The sequence below is a fragment of the Pyrus communis genome, chromosome 1, assembly GCF_963583255.1.
Source record: "Pyrus communis chromosome 1, drPyrComm1.1, whole genome shotgun sequence".
Taxonomy (NCBI): Eukaryota; Viridiplantae; Streptophyta; class Magnoliopsida; order Rosales; family Rosaceae; genus Pyrus; species Pyrus communis.
The window spans coordinates 5,969,794-5,975,793 of NC_084803.1; positions in this window are offsets into that span (position 1 = coordinate 5,969,794).

The window sequence follows — 6,000 nt, forward strand, 5'->3', positions numbered from 1 at the left end:
TAATTTGGTATTTCACAAACAACTCACAAATCCAACCCAATTCACAGAATCATTTTCCTGATATATAAGAGTTCATCTTCTTCATAAGTCCCCTATTTATTTTCTGCTCATGTAGTTACTTGAAGATTTGTAGCCGAATAGCTCTTCAATAACAACAACAAATTCCTTCTCAACCTTCCATCAAATACCTTGAAATCCTCCGTAGTTGTAATCCTTTGAGACAAAATGCAGAGTGCCCAACCCAGAACCGTTTATCCTGTTCAAAATTCAGAAACCTAATTAGGGATTCCACTCGAAAGGAAAACCGAATCCCATAAAAAATGAATTGAAAACCTAGAAAAATCCAATCCCAGAAAAATCGATTTAAAAACCCAGAAAAATCAATTCGAAAACCCAGAAAAAGGGAAAATACTTGCAAATCAGGTCTTGCAGACTTGGACTTTTTAGATTCGTTTGAATCGTTTCTGTCAAACCCAGGTGCAGACTTGGGGATTCTTGCAGACCTGGAAATTCTTGCAGACTTGGAGATCTTTTGGACAAACGAGAGGGAGGTAGAGAGAGAGAGACAGTGGGAGGGAAAGTTCTCAAGCTTGAGGCGAGGCGAAGCAAGGGAAGCGGGGAAACGGGACTAGCAATCCCCTCATTTCCGGGGGCTCTCGCTAAGCCCAGCTAACGAAGAGTTTAGTCGGCACGAGTTTGGCTTAATCCCATTAAACTCAATCCCGGCTTGCACCAAACACAGAATAATAATCCTACCCAAATAGTCCAGTCTAGTGAAACTTAAGGTAGCCAAACAAACACGCCCTAAATGTTTCTAATCTCTAACCCAAGCTATATGCATGGCCTCAACGAAAGCAAGAATATTTTTGCAACTACTGAACATCCAAATTTTTTTTATGCAAAAGCACCAGGCCCATCTTCCGATAGCGAAAAGGCTAAATAGCCAAAATGATCCTTGAGATATGCATAACACATCACTTTGGTCCCTGAGATTGTCCACCATCCATCATTTTGGTCTTTCTATTAAAAACTCTTTGAGCAATTTTCAAAACTTCATAACTTAATTGTTTCTTAACCAAATTCGACCCATAATATATCAAAATGAAGATAGGAAAGTGTAAAACAAGATTATACCTATTTGGAAGCCCAATAATTGCAGGATATGGCCGGAAAATAGCCTCAAAGTTGACTGGTCCGTGGAAAAACTGGAAAACTTACCGGAAACTAGGTAAACTTTAAACGTTCATAACTTCTTTAATACTCAACGAAATTGAGTGATTCAAAAGCAAAAAACATACTTCTCGATGGCAAAAATAGAATGGTATCTTTTATGATGGCTAATTCACCGTAGTTTGGCCGAAAAACAGCTCGAAAGTGGCTAACCATTTTCGAGTTAGCCATTTTTGAGCCTTTTTCCGACACAAACACTGCGATTTATCCATCAAAAGAGGTACCATTCTCTTTTTCTCGTCGAGAAGTATGATTTTTGTTTTTGAATCACTTGATTTCATTGAGTATTGAAGAAGTTATGAACGTTTAAAGTTTACCCAGTTTCCGGCGAGTTTTCCAGTTTTTTCCGTGGACCAGTCAACTTTGAGTTTATTTGCCGGCCATGTCCGGCAACCATTGGGATTTTAAATAGGTATAATCTTGTTCTACACTTTCCTATCTTCATTTTGATATATTATAGGTCGAATTTGGTTAAGAAATGATTGAGTTACGAAGCTTTGAAAATTGCCCAAGGAGTTTTTAACGGAATAACCAAAATGATGTAAGGTGGACAATCACAGGGACCATTTCTATTGATTTTCAATCTCAGTGACCAAAGTGATGTGTTATGCATATCTCAGGGACCATTTTGGCTATTTAGCCTACAAATCACCCTAAATCCTGACAATGAAATATTGTGATATGAAAATAGATGAGGTTCAAAAGTTTGTCAAGTTGTATAACAACATCAGGGGGTTTGTGACTGTGATAACGTAGGGATCCTTAGGCCATCTCCAACCGAAGGCTGGCTAAATGGCTCGTTTTAGCCCTCTGGCCCTCCAAGATATTAATATTTTAATAAACAATACATGACCATATTTGCCTCCATCTCCAACCGAGAGCCAAAGGGCCATAGGGCGCATTTTAGCTCTGTCATAAAAAACCATTTCCAACCGAGTGCCAAAAGGCCAAACATAATTTATTATTTAAATTTAAAAACTACAACAACTTAAATTTAAAAACAACAACTTATATTTAAAAGCTACAACTTAAATTTAAAAACGACAAATTAAATTTAAAAACTACAAATTAAATTTAAAAACAACATTAACTTAAATTTAAAAACTACAACAACTTAAATTTAATATCCATAATCAACATTGAAGGAAAGATTTTTGAAAGAGGTAAGAAAATATGAGAATTGAAATGGTGAAAAATTTGTTAGGAATGGTGAATGAATGGTTTAGGTATTTATAGGAAAAAAATAGAATTGTTAAGAATTAAAAAAAAAAAAAAAAAAAAAAAGGGCCCAAAAAACCAAAAAATTTTGAATCCAACGGTAACTGGCGTCAGATAGCCATTGGATTCAAAAATTTGTTTAAGCATTCCTATCGAATATAACCGACATGATTAATAACAATGTTGTCGGTTATATTCGACAATAATGCTCACATTTCTGGCCAGCACGGGGCTAGCTGGATTGGGCCAGCCCTTTGGCCCTTTCAGATTCCGTGGGGCCCACAAGCCCTTTGACCTAACCCTCGGTTGAATACGATTTTCAGGCTATTTTCGACTCTCTGGACCCTTCAATTGAAGATGGCCTTATAGAAACATAAATCTTCTCATTTATATATATATATATATATATATATATATATATATATATATATTTTATGTGTTACAACATTTTAATATGTTTGGAGAACGAAATTTATAATATGCACAGGTATTTAATTATGTGAGTTCATGAGTTGGTGGGAAGGAGAAGAGATAGAATACACATGTGGCATATCTTGGTTCCGTAGGCCTGTCAAGTGACGCATATGGTCCTTGTACAAACATATATGTATATATATGCAGACCTTGGGGCTAGGGCAGCTAAGCACATTTCTGAAGCACATTGCTTTCAAACAAGAGCTCAGCAATAGTGAGAAATTTATCATGGATAAGAACTTGATGCTGATATTGGGTACGTAGCCTTGCTGTATGTCATTCATTAATATATACACGTGTGTATATATATATATATGTGTGTGTGTATATGTATGCCTTTCTTTTGACTTCTTCTTCTCTTCTTCTTGTATGTCATTCATTAATTTATACACATAGATATATATATATATATATATATATATATATATATGTTTGTATATGTATGACTTTGTTTTGACGTCTTCTCTTCTTCTTGTATGTCATTCATTAAAATACACACACACACACATATATATATATATATATATATGTGTGTGTGTATATGTATGACTTTCTTTTGAAGTTGGGTGAAATATGATAAGGCCGTAGAGTTTGGTAGTGGGTAATATCATTGAACTGTGGGGACTGCTGCTATGCCACTGAAGTTGGTGCACGGCAAATAGCAAACATCTCCATTAGGAAAAATGGTGTTTTCTTTTTTGGAAAAATATGAAGTATATTGATTAATTACCTATCTATTAGGCCAGGTTTCTAGTATGATAAGGATTATGATTACTTTTTTTTTTTTTTAAGGAGAACAACGAATGGCAAGCCATGGTTATCCATTAATTTCGAGGATCGGAAAGACTCACATGATTATTTCAGCCTTTTAGATTGATTTCCTATTCATTTGAAGATTAGGTCTTCCAAAATACAGCTCCATATGAATTAAGTCTTGATAATATTTAGATTTTTTTTTTTCGTGATGTAGTTTTCTTGACAAGTTTTATCATTTTTTCTTCGTGTATGTATATTCAAATTTCTGCAATCAATTTCTATTCTTTCCGTCTTGAATTAATTTGCTAATAATTCATACACAATACATTGAATCGTCTAAGTAAATGAAGCTAATTCAAGTAGCAAGAGAGAGCAAGTGGCCCTTTGTCACGGTGGTGGAAAAATATTGAGTCATTGCATGGCGGCGTGAGTTCGAATTCCGCTCGTTGCTAATCTAAATTCTAATTTAACAAAATCTACCGTTTGACAAAAAAAAAAAAAAAAAAATTAGTGAGGGAGAAAAAAATTGAGTTAAAACATGAATGTGATCTCGACTCAGATAAAATCAAAATGTTCAAATTAGCTTCCTCGGCCAAATTAAATTCATATTTACATGAATAACTATACAGTTGTGTCGTATGTTTATACGCATACAATAATGCATATTTACGATCAGCTGGTTACTTCATTTTCTAGGGTGTACGTGCTTTGGCTTGATATGCATGTCCCAATCCTGAACGATGCTTATAAAATTTTCTAAGCCACTACGGTGTCTTGAAACTTAAAATTTTGTTTTGAAAAGTGCCCCATTATTTGATAAGGAGCAAACAACCATATGTGCTTAATTAAGAGGTTTGATGATATCGTGCTGGCTGCCCATAAAATTTTCCTAATCATACCGGCATCAAAATATTTATATATCTCAGTATTCAATCTAGGAAAGCACTGCAAGAATTTTTTTCATGGGAATCGCAGCCATATTGTCATATATATATTTTTTAAATAAATCTTTTGCGTTATAATATGGTGAGAACAACGAGTTTTTAGTGATTGAAAGACGAGTTTATATGTTGTTGTATAGTATTATTGTTACTTAAGGCTCGTTTGATAACTATTTTAGAGTTTTCATAAAAATGAAAATTGAAAACCAAAATAAAGCTATTTTTGAAGACTAAAAAAAGTAGATTTCAGTTTTTGATTTTTCACTCTTCAAATTTTTTTTAACTGAAACAAAAATAGTTATTAAACGGCCCATAAATAAAACATGTATTATAGCATGCATGAATATAAGTACTATCACGTGACAATGTTATACTCACATTGAGGCCGAGATGCCCTTACCCTCCTCTCCTAAAACGGGTGGAGATTATGTTACTCTTCATATTGCCAATTAATTTTATTGAAATTTTGATATTACCCCTTGAAACTATATTTTCCTCTACTAAAACCCATCTCATTTTGTTTTCTTGAATAAAGCCCATTGACTACCCTCCAATTAAACAAATTCTTTAATTAAGTTTGACTTTTCAAATTGTGTATTTTTCGAATGCCTAAACTACCCCTATTAATACTTGGATGGGGTTTTTGGATCAGTTACTTGTTATATCCATTTAATTAATTTTATATATTTTACAAAATAATTCATGCCATTCATTGTATATTCAATGTATTAACTTTCAAATTGTTATAACGTGCCAATTGAAAAATAATAATACTAATTTCATAATTTTGTGCATTACATATATAAGTTAATTTACCTACCAACACAACAATAAACCTAAAACAGCTTCGGCTAATATTCCAATCCCTAATACACAAAACAAAAGCTATATGTTCCGCACAATTCTTACCTACAAAATAGTCTAATTTACCAATTACATCAAACCAAAATTTAAAGGGTCTAGTTTACTTTCAAAATGGTCTAATTTACCTACATGATTTATGTGCATTAGATTAAAAGTTTATTTAATTGCCTACAAGCACAAACCCACAACATTCGAACATTATCTAATATCACTAATTTTTATTTTATTTTTGGAATAGGTAAATTAATTTAAATGTAGGTAAATTAGTATAATATTAATAAGTAGGTAAATTAGTATAATATTAATAAGTAGGTAAATTAATTAAAATGTAGGTAAATTAGTATAATATTTTATAAGTAGGTAAATTAATTTAAATGTTGGTAAATTAGTATAATATTTGTATGTAGGTAATTACATGATTCAAAATGCTGGCTTATTAGTATAATATTTTATAAGTAGGTAAATTAATTTGTATGTAGGTAATTACATAATTCAAACAATATTATTTTTTCCGTAC